Below are 11,844 nucleotides of genomic sequence, written 5' to 3'. Positions count from 1 at the left end.
TGGTTATAGGTATTGAACAGAAGGATACTGCTAAAATCTGCGCTACCTCATGACACCATGTTGATGAACCCATCACTGTGAGTCTTTATTGAACCCTAAGGATCTCTGTAGCAACCATAACAGCAACATGAAATTCTTGTGTGTAAAGCACTCATTCCACACTAGCAGAGAGGTAAGCTGAAAGCAACAGCTCCTCAGGCCCTCATCTTTAAACCTCATCTCATGTCACACTATTCCAGTCCAAAATATACCTGGACAGCCATGCTGATCACAGTAGTCACAGTCCTTTCTGTAATAAGCAGAAAGACTAAAATTTTGAAGAAAGAAGACCCCCGTTCCTTATTTCAAGTCTTTCATATTAAATCTTCCCATATTTCTTTAAAAAAGTGGTGCTGGGGACTCTATATATGCAAAAGACATACTACTCTTCTAAGACACAACAACTTTTTTTTTTTTTTTTTTTAATAACTGGTCATGCTTCCATTGCAAAAGCCAAAATACAGCCTGCCTGTGCTGACTAACAACCACCCTGTAGCTATCTGGACCTTCAGGTTTTGCGATGGCTGAGGCTATGTATTTCTCAATAGGCGCAAGAGCTAACATAGTGGTGTGTTGCCTGAGCAGCTGGTGGGGTTCACTCAATGCTGGTCTTCATGAAATTCAGCTGTCACGGTTCCCACAGCTCTCTCTCAGCAACCACTCTGGTTGTTTGAATACAGAATTGCTGAAACTTCTTTCATGCTTTACGTCTTTCTTCCTCGTCCTTCTCTTGGTACAACTGCACAGAGGAAAGGGCCTGTAGCTGCAAGAAAAAGACCTGGTTAATGACAGTTGAAGCTGCAGCAGGTCTGGCAATGTGTCAGGAAATCAGTGCTACGCCAGGAGAGAAAGCCAGGCCGTATCCTGACCGCTGACTGAGGCGAGAGCGTGCACACAAGCAGCTCGTGAACAATCCCGCTCAGGTAACTGTGTGCCATGAGCCTTGCTGAAGGCAAAATAAAGCGATTGTTTGTTTTTGCTGCTTAACAGCAACAAAAGGCCGCCTTAGCTAGGCAGAGATTGATTTTGTATTAATATAAATACTAAATTCAGGATTTATGAAATACATAAACTGGTGTTGCTGGCTTAAAAAGTGGTCACTGTGAACATGATTTTTTTTTTTCATCCTGGGTTAAATTCATCTGCCTTAAATCTGTTTTTTTTTTAATCATTCTTAGTAAACTGCCCTCAAAATGGGCTCGTACAGCAGACAGGCAGTAATCTATATGTATCCTACAGTGTTAGCTAACCTCAAGTGCATATGACTTCATTTCACTGCAAGCTTTTGATCAACTTTTATTTGATGCTACCAAAAAAAAAACAGCAAAATTACTTCCCAGTCACAGGTATACATGTGGTCAACCAAAAGCTGATCCAGATTTTAAAAGCCTGTTTGGTTCTTTGTCATGTTTCTGTGTAGGAAAATGGAACTTCGAAGAACCCAGTCAACTTCCTTTTCAGCAAAGTAATCATGTTTTTCTTCTATTTTACAGTAAGGATTCTTCTCACAGAAAACAAGTACGTAATATTTCCAACACTGATGTGTTTTTCAGAATGTTAGGTGGATGTAAGAAAACAGTTATAAAAAGAATACCTAAATATCATCCTAAAGGATAAAATGCTGCTAATTTTATATATATATATATATATAAATGCCAGTTTCAGAAAAAAAATGTTTCAAAACTGCAGATATTTTTAATCTCTTTGGTAAAAAGAGGTTCTCACATTACCTGTCTTCCTGTTGCTGCATGAAAAGCAACCATCCTTCCTGCTGACAGAGACATTTTTCACAAAGATCTGAGGCTTCTTTGGGGTTTATAAATGTCCCTTTGGCATTAGCAGTTTTTATAAATACTGACTCGAGATTATTTGTTTTGACTCTTCCTGGTAAGAAATCAGTTTCAAATTGTGTTTAAGCTGGAACACCTGTAATTAAATCAGTTGCATCTTTTTTGGGGTTAGAAAATGAAGCAATATCTGCAACATAGATATGGTTCTGTGAGTTTTTTGAAGACCTCAGAAATGGCTCCGGAACAGTGACACTACCCTTCTTAAACATCTTTTGTTTTCAGCAGTCTTGTGATCTCCCAAGAACCATCATTTCCTCACCCAAATGCAAGATAAGAAACTGCATTCCAGCCTCTTTGCTGGCCTGTCACAAGGCAAAGGCAACCCGATTTACATCTCAATATCTCACCTGATCACAGGAACTAGGGAATGATGCAAGGGATTGCTTGCCTTGCAAGTGAGACAGGGAGCTAGTTTTGCTGCTTCTGCTGTGTTAGGATTTCCCAAAGCCATGTCATTTTCCTGCGAGGTCTCATTTGTTTGAAGTAATTTTTGCCTATGTGGGAAAAAAAAAAAAGTTGTTTTGGTTTCTGTTTTATTTTACCTTAACTGGTATATTTTTAGAGTGCTAAATATTGAGTCACACTTGTAATCATTCTCGCAGGTTTGGTGGTATAACTCATACTTGAATTTCAAACATCAACATTTAGATTGAGGCTTCAGTGTTTACTCAGTGTCTCCTCTTGATATCTGCCTGACAGTCACTTCTGAGCTCTGCGTGGTTTATGATACTGGAAGCTAACAAGGGAGGAATAGTAGGAGGGTGTGAGGAAGTGTTGTGGTAAATAACTGATGTCAAAGTTCATCTATGTCGAATAATTTCCACATTGTATTGATTTCTTTCTGTAATATTTAAGGAACTAAAGTTTTTTTTTTTTTTTCCTATTAGAAGGAGTGTTTCTTTGCGTATTTCAAACACAAGTTGTTCTCTTGATTCTCTTGAATTACATATTTTACTGTAAAAAGTTGGAAGTTGGCTGCAACTCCTGTCTTCATTTTAAGCTGATCTGAGCAAGACCAGTTTCTAGCTTCCCATCTCTACTCTAGAGATTACACCGAGTAATCCAGAGATTTAACTGAGTTCCAGGAAGGCCTCTAGGAGTATTTTACATACAATTTAATATTTGAAAAATCTCACTTGGATTTAAAGAACTGAAAAGCAGAAATCTTTATGTGCTTCTGCATAATGTTTGTGCCTCTGCAGGCTTTTGTAAACAGCTGGAGAGTGTGAAAGAAAACCCTGTTGGTCTGTCTGCTGTTCCTGGAGCAGTGGTGTCTAAAGGGCAAGCTGACATGCTGGAAAGCATTGCCCACGATCAGGTTAAAGACTGGGAGTGACGTGAGGAATTATTTTTAAACTTAAGGCTTACAGGCTGGGCTTCATTACTGGATCATATGAGGGAAGGTTAAACAAAAGCTACTTGCAAAAGAAGAGAAGAGATTTGAAACAACCAAGTACTTTTTTTTTTTTTTCCTACAAAAATCAGGTAAGAGGGAAAAATTAGTGCATATGCTGAATGGGTAAAAGCAGTACTGACTCACGTGGTTCACTCTTGTCCTACAAACAGGAAAACAGGCAAAGTGACCAACGTCTGAAATAAACCTGTTATAGCCAGTAAGATCACATGAATGGCTCCTGGACAGCTCAGTCTAGTCCCTAGGCAAAAGAAGTTTGCCTTGGTAAATAATTATGTGTTCTTTTTTTTTCCCCCTACTTCTTCTGATGCAAATAAATGCGAGGAGAGTTAATTGTGAGCTGCAACATAATAAATAATATAAATCGGAACAGTATGCATTGCCGTGACAATCTCTGAGATGACTTGGAGCATATCCAGCCTTCTGAACACTGCAGTGCTGGTAATTACTGTCAGATTTATATAACCATTTCAAATATTTTTATCTCTTGCATCAGTGCCTGTTACTATAGCAGGTCTTTTCTAGGACTGTGTTGAGCACCGAGGAACTGCTTGACTCAATCTTCTATCTGTAGAACAGAATTCCTTTTGGTCTTTCCCTCTTTGATTATCCCAACTCTGTGGAGCATCCCAGATAACTTCTCATAACTTCAGGACATTATGGGAGAAGGAATGACCTTCTTTCCAGTTCCTCATGGGGTGCTGAAGATCTTTTTGCACACTGGGACGCTTGTCTGGATGTGAAATGAAGCTGCCAAGCGTTTAGTTATTGTTTGAAGCACCTGAGGGTTGCAGTGCAGTTCAGAGGGACCTCAGCTGGCTGGAGAAAGGTTCAGAGAGGGCTATCATTCAATAACAGGAAGTGCAAAGTCCTGCCCATGGGGTACAATAATGCCATGCTAGAGCAGCTTTGCACAGGAGGACCTGGAGGACAGGCTGGACATGAGCCCTTGTACCGAAGGAAAAAAAAAAAAAAAGAAAAAAAAAGGCCAGTGGTATCCCAAGCTCCATTAAGAACAGCCCAGGTCAAGGCAGATGATCCCTCTCCTCCACTCAGCACTGGTGAATCTACACTTGGAGTCCAGCTGTGGGCTTCCCAACCGTAAGAAAAGCATGGACATACTGGAGTGAGTGCAGTGAAGGGCCATGCAGAAGGGCTGGAGCATTTCTCACCAAGGAGGACTGAGAGAGCGGGGGTTGTTCAGCCTGGAGAAGAGAAGGCTGAGCGGGGATTTTATCAAGGAGTGTAAATACCTGATGGGAGGCAGTGAAGAGGGAAGACCTGCCAGACTCTTCCCAACAGCACCCAAACAAGCATCCACGTAAGCATAAGAAAACCCTTCCCCTGTGAGGTCAGTTAACACTGGCACAGGGTGCCCTCAGAGGCCACAGAGTCTCCTTCCTTGGAGATGTGTCTGGACAGGGTCCTTGGCAGTGTCCTGAAGGAAGGTGACCCTGCTTGGCCAGGGGTGTTGGAGCAGACGGTCCCTTCCAACTCCAGTGATTCTGTGAAACGGCGTACAGAGGGGCCGGCACTGACTCGGAGGTACCTGAGCTCCCCGTGGGACATCCTCGTGGTGTCCTCACCACCAGCCCTCCCGCCAGCCACCGGCTCTGGCCCCGCTGTGGCGCCAGGCGGCGTTTGCCTGCGGTCGAGCCGTGCTAGCACAGAGGAGCCGGTGCCAGCACGCGGCTCTGCGGGAGCGTGGCCTGGCTGGGGAGCGCTGGGGCTGCACCTTTCAGCATCTGCATTTTTTAACAGATGCCTCCCTTCCCATCAGTCTCACTGGTCAGAGATTCAGGCATCTGACAAGTAAGCTATTTTACACATTGGATTGCAACAAACTCGTTATTTACAATACCTATGATTAATGCAAACATCTGACCTTTGCAGGGCTTGACCCTGTGCCCCATGCCTAGGTTGTCTTCTGCTCTCCTGCCCCATGATAACAGTCCCAAATACCTCCCATTAGCATGAAAGGCAGACAGCTGAGCACACACTGCAATCTGAATGCAGCGCCGCGTGGCTCCTCTTCCCTTGGTTAACTTTTACGGAGAGTTTGGTGTTCAACTAAACAAAAATACCTGTTCAAAGACATGTTGTGTTTGAAAGAGGACAATTTGGGTGTCTTTGGCGTACTGCAGGTGGCTAAGGCTGCAACAGCTACGCTATTGAGGGCGCAGGAGTTGCAGTCTGGTGCATCCCTCCTCCACACCATGGCCATTTATCCTGGCTTTCTCCAGCTCTCGTCTCTTCTAGAGGGTTTCTCTCCTGCAGGTTTCTGTACACAGGCCCCGTCCTGACACTCAGGTCCAGAAATAGATACATTCCTAGTTTGGTTTTACAGGCTTAATCCCCAAGTGCTTCAGCTGAGACAGGCAGAAGGGAAAAATCAGCATGTTACATGTATAGCCTTTACTTATGAAAATTTATCTGGTGGCTGTTTTTGACCATGTGTACAGTGGCAACTATCAGTATATAAGGAAAATAATTTTAAAATTATTATTTTTTCCATAGCAAGAATAGTTTTGTGGTTTCTTGGACACTGAGGAAGTGCCCAAACTTTCAGTCGTCTAGTTTGTCTAAACAACAATGTTTAATGAAAACATTAAAATAACTTCTAAGAAACTTTCAAGCAAAGCCTGACAGGTAGCGATTTTCTTTAATAAATCGTTTAGATAACTGAGACTCAGCTAATTGGCTAGCTTTCTGTGTTTGCTCTTAGACAGGAATCCACATGCACATGTTTTTGAACGCTATCAGAAAGGCTAGCATGGAAAAGGCAGCTTGTTTTAGCTCCGGCTGTAACATGCCCTTTCCACGTGGTCTCGGGGAGAATTTTGTTCCCTGCAGACAACCCCAAACAGCCTGGGCAAGGCCGAGGCGGTTGTTTACCTCCGTGAGGTAAAGTCCGCTTCCTCGCTGCCGCCGCGGCGCTTCCGCTATCTCCCCTCATGTGACAAAGGTTGTCTGCTGATGGCCCTGCAGGCACAGGGAAAATAATGAACACAAACAAAAGGCAAAGTTGTCTGAAGCGGCTGGGTAGCTGCTGTGAGCCGAATTGGTGGAATTTCCTAACGTTTTCGCTGGCTTTTTTTCTCTTCCACCCACCAAGTCAATACACAATGTCCTAAAGCTTTTCAGTGTCTCAACCTCGTCCTTAAAAACAAAAACAACAATAAAAAAATTCTTTCCCTTCTTCCCCACAATCTTTATCAGCAACATGACTGTCTCTGTAAAATTCTCTTTCCTTAAGTGTCAGCCTGACCTTATCAGTGTCCTTTGAAAGAAGCAGAGGGCAGCAGACGCCCTAGATGCTGTGGTAATGCACATATTGTGTGTGTTTGCACCTGAATCTTGATTGAAGGTAATCAAGATGAAACAAAAAGGAGATAATAGCGTACCTCATTGTAATGATATCACTATTACTGTAATGCACTCTCCCATGAACTAACAAAGCACAGACACGTTTGTTATTCAGTCCTGTGAGTGAGGGAGGGATCAGTCCTGAAAAGAATTTGAGGCTGATGTCTAGAAAATCTCCATTCAGCCCCATCCTGGCAGGCCAGCAAATACCTGACTATGGGCCTGCCCAGAGCTAACGGCAGGAGATGAAAGCCGGTACTCAAAGTGTGTAATGTTTATTTGTGAGTGTGTGTGTGGTGGGGTTTGTTTCTTCCTTTCTTTTGCTTTTGGGTAAAATGAAGGTGAAATTACCTTATTTTAAAAATGCCCACTACTGTTAGCTCCATGTAAAGCCGTGGAGAGATTACAAAAGTTCATCCTCTCTGTTTGCGGCTGGTCCGCCAAGGACATCGCGAGTTTACGGCAGGAGGGTTGCAGGAGAAAGCAGCAGAGCGGCAGCACCGCGGCCTGGTGACGGGGGTGACTTGGGAGAGCTGCTGCCGTTCTGCTCAAGCAGAGGCACCGAGGAGCACGCTGGGCACTTGTTCTCACATCCCATAGGAAAAGATATACTCAGAAAAACCCAGCTGCTCTTTTTCTGGTAAGACTGTACATGCTGGCTCTGTAGGCCGCTCTTGTGAATGCTGAGCAGGTGAGATGCATTGTGAGGAGCACTGTTTGCTCACTCTGGAGTCCCGGGACAACCTCGTCTCTGACTGCACGCACTGTGGGGCCTGTGCAATTCACATTCCTGTTGCTTTTTGCTGTGTTTTGGTTGTTTCTCACACTGCTTCTGAGAAGCCAGGACTACCTTACCTTATTCAAACAGCTTTTTGAAGTCACTTACCCAAGTGTTTTTCTCTGCCAGTATACCACAAAGCAGGGGATTCTTGTAAGCCAAGGCTGCAAGCAGAAATTCACCAGAGACAGCTTTTTCCATTTTCCTGTTTTACAAATATGATAAAATATTCAGTTTGAGGTGAATCATAGCGGAGGGTACAGAGCCTTATCCTGCCTTCTCCTTTTGCAGGCTGGCCTCAGGGCTGCTGTCAGAGCTTTGGCCTGGTGGGGCTGTGCAGGAGAGCTGCTGAGATGGATGCTTGCCCTGCTTGAGCAGGATACAGAGGGAAACAGATTGCAAAGTTGTTGGGAGGAATAGGAGATTCAAGAGAAGCCTCAGAATAACAAGCGTTCATCAGTTCTGCCTCCTCACCTTGCATTGCACAGAGCCACGTTTTTATTACATCCATGTTGTCCAGCTGCCGTCACAGCTGGCTCTGTCATACACCTGCAGAAGATCCTGTGGCTGCCTCCAGCACCGCTGCGGACAGTTTCCGAGAAGGATAAACCGTAGCTGTGAGGAGCTATAAGGAGCATGTTCCTACATGAGCTTCTTTGGAAAAATAGCTGGAGCACTTTGGAGCAATAGGAAAGTGCAGAAATAGCGGTGAGGAGGAGAGGGCCCTTGTGCTGCAAACCGGCGCTCTGCTGACTAAGGAGGGGGCAGCAGCCGCTTTCCTTTTCCGTTCAACTGTTTCGGACTGTTTTCATTAAGTCTTCCCGGAAAAGCAAAACCCTGTGAATCACTTCAAACACTGAACTGCAAGTGCTAAAAATGATGCGAGTCCTCCTCTCATGAGCAGCAGAAACTGATAATGAATATTAATTTTTTATTACCCAACCTCTTAGAAAAGCATTTAGGATTAATTAAGCACAGAACTCCAACATACCATCAGACATTTTGTATGAGAAGTACATTTTAAATATGATTTTTAAAAAGATAACACTTCCTAATTCATACAGTTTCTAAAATGCTTGGCAGAAACCTCTCATCTTCCCAGCTCTGAAGACAGTGAAAAAACATGCCTTGTAACACTATGTCCACAGCAGTTATTTCATACACTTCTGTGAACTCACTCACATGAACTGTACATAACCCCTCAACATTTGTACCATCAGCCTCAAATGCCTGCCCGAGCGCTCTGCTTCAGTGGGATGATGGAATTAATTGCTTTTGCTGAGGGAATAGGAGCCTTTTATCTACTTGTAATGCAGTGTCTTCATTCTTTTAAGTCCTGTAGCACTAAATTTAGCAAAGACTTAGAAAATATTAGCATGAGGTTATAGATAAACCTGTGCAGTTTAGCTGAGAGAATATGTTTTGTGCAGCATGCAAGATGATACTTTTTGCCAGAGGAAAAAAATGAAAAGATACCAGAATTTCTTTTGTGGAAATAACTAACTTGAGAAATTTGCAACTTTCTAAGACTTGCGTAAGCAACTTCTTAGGTGCTAGGAAGCTCCCATGGAAAGTTCCTCGTCCCAGGGCTTCTGTGAAGCCCACGCAGTCTTTCCACAACTGTTTCACTCCCTGCATTGTAGAGCAGGAGGATCGCTAGTGTGCACCACGCCAGGGCAGGCGTTGCGGCAGCATTTCATACATCCCAAGGTGCCCGAACGGGGGGCTTGGACTAAGGTCCCCTGATGTCCACGGTGCTGACGTTTATGCACAGAACAGTCTCCTGCTCCTCATCCTCGTGGTTTTCTTGCCCCACAGGTATTTATGGCTTTTACTTGGGGAAGGAATGTACTGAGTGTCACTGACTGAGGATTTTCTTTAGGTGGAGCTGACAAAGTAATGCCAGTTGCAAACATCTGACTCATGTGGAAACAGATAACATAAAGTCGGAAGATCAGATCTCGTTTTCTATGTTAACCACTTTTCCTTCCCTTCTCTTTGAACCCTGCTTCACATGTTGCCTTCTCCTACAACCACAGCCGAGTTTTATTTTTTCACTTGAGTAACTTATTTCTCTTGATTTCTTTTCTTTACTTAGTAAGCTACTTGCAGTGTTATAAACATTACTGCCAGCACCTTGAGTTATTATTTCCCTTGTAGGCAAAAGAAAAAAAGAAAAAAAAGCAAAATCCCATCTCTCTCCAGGAAGTCGGCAATTGAAAGGGCACCAAGAAGCTGAAAATTTGGTGTAAGACAGTCTTCTCTAAAGGAGATTCATCAGGCTAGAGCTTGAGCTGAGTGAGGCAAATTCACACTTACTAATTCAGATCGATGCTGTGCCCAGAGCGTTTGCAAGGAAAGCACAGGCTTTCCCCAGGAAAGATGAAATTAATTCTGGACACCTTCCCCTGCTGCAGAAATCTCAGGGTGGACACGGTGTATTTGGCCAGCAGTGGTTGCAATTAGGCGCATTTTGCCAGGAGCATGGGTGGACACAGCCGTTTCCCAAATGAACTGTCTTCTGGTTTGTGCATGCTGGATTTTCGGTGAGTTTGGTGAAGAGGGGGCCGCGTGCGGGGCGGCCGCTGCCGCCGCTGCCCTCGGGAGGGCTGTGCCTCCCGCAGAGGAGCGTCTTTCACTGCGTGTGAGAAGCTCCCCACGTGGAATCACGTGTCTGCTGTCACAGGATAGGGAGAGCCCTTGCCCTGCTCACACGTGGGCTGAGCAACCGTGTCTCGCATGGGTGCAGGAGGCGTCCCCAGGGCCTCCGCGAGGCACGCGTGCCGACAGGAGTCCGGGAAGGCCATAAAATGGCCACACAAAGGAGCAATGGGGCGATGGTCATTTTGAAATACACCTGTTTGCTCGTAGCAGTGAGTGCTGAGATTTTTATGTTCTGATCTGTACCAAAGTGCAGTGCCTGAACTTCTGGTCTGCGTGGCGTCCGGAGAGGCGCAGCAGCAGCTAACACGGCTCATGCAGGTCTAACGCTGGAATACACGAACACAAGAGCTGGGGATGCCCTGGCCATGGGGCTGCTATTAAGATAGAACACAAGCTGTGTAAGAGGTGGCTGGAGCATCTCCCTATGGAGAGGTGCCACTCACAAAACTGTTCACTCCCAACCGGAGCTCATGCGTTACATAGCCCTCGGTATCCAACTGCAACCTCTTCTTAATGCAGCCATTGCAATTACAAGGCTCTTCTGCCCGTCAGGCCCACACTGCTGGGAGGCCTTCGAGGGTGCCCTCAGAGAGTCCCTTACACCTCCTGCTTGTCCTCAAGGACAAACCTGGACTTTCTTATCTCTGTCCCTGCTAGACACCCCAAGACAGTGCCTGTCTCCATGTCTCCGGGCCCCAGGCATCCTCTGGTCAGTATCTCCTTACAGGAATCCTTACCAAGGGGCTTGTCAGCTCTTTCCTCAGCTGTACTGATAAAGAAAGTGCTGTGGCCCGGAAAAGGTCAGGAGCGGTCACTGCTCTGCAGCCCCTGTGGCTGCTGCTCCACATCCCTCATGGATGCTGCTCCGCACCTCCGTGGATGCTGCTCCGCATCCCTCACGAACATGGCCGAGGTGTGTGGCCTCTGAGAAACTCATCAGGTTCCAACCTGTGGGCTGCAAGAGTCGACATGGGAAAAACAGCTCCTCTTTGGGCATCTAACCAGCTGTTTAGAATCTCTTAGTCAGGACAAAGATTGTGGTGTGAAAGAAAGTGTCTGCAGATCTTCCTCCAAGATCCTCACTTCCAAAAAAATCCTTAACATACAGACTTCTCAATGCAGCCTTCAAGGGTGCGTAGTGATTTTTCTTTTTCCTACAAGTGCTTACAATAGCTGATGTACTTAATAAGTGCAGTAAAAAAATCTTTGCAGAGCCTGGTTGGATGGCTCCTCTGCTCAGCCGTACACGTGCTCTTTCAGTGTACTCAACTACTGGAGCTGGCTTTGAACAGTCTAAACAAATGTTAGTTTAAATACTTATTAAAAAAAAAAAAGAGGTGTAAGAATCAGTTTGCTGACATCAATAAATGCCTTCCTAAATACCAGGGTGAATCACCTGCTGAGGGAAACCTCCATTCTGCTTGGCTTGAATTTTTTACTTTTATTTTCCATTTCAGGTGAGGAGGGTGCCTTGTTACTCTCCTCGCTACCCGGGCTGGTGCGAGTGCTGGTGCTGGGAAGGTAGAGCTGTGCACAAGCTCCTCCAAGCGGGCCGTGGAAGCGGGCGCTCTCCTCGCGTGGAGCTAGGTGAGACCCTTGCAGGCCACAGCCCCCTGCTCTGCCTGCGTGACCGCTGCAGAGCAGCAAGGTGCCACGTGGAAAGTGGGCCGCGTGCCCGTTTCTCCTCACAACGCAGCCCAAGAGTAGTCCTGCTTATCTTTACGCTTGCATTG

This window comes from Tinamus guttatus, unplaced genomic scaffold (genome assembly GCF_059628265.1).
Source record: "Tinamus guttatus ecotype Peru unplaced genomic scaffold, ASM5962826v1 Tinamus_guttatus_pri_ptg000237l, whole genome shotgun sequence".
Classification (NCBI taxonomy): domain Eukaryota; kingdom Metazoa; phylum Chordata; class Aves; order Tinamiformes; family Tinamidae; genus Tinamus; species Tinamus guttatus.
The sequence above is the reverse complement of the archived record's forward strand: the minus strand, read 5'-3'. Positions refer to the sequence as shown.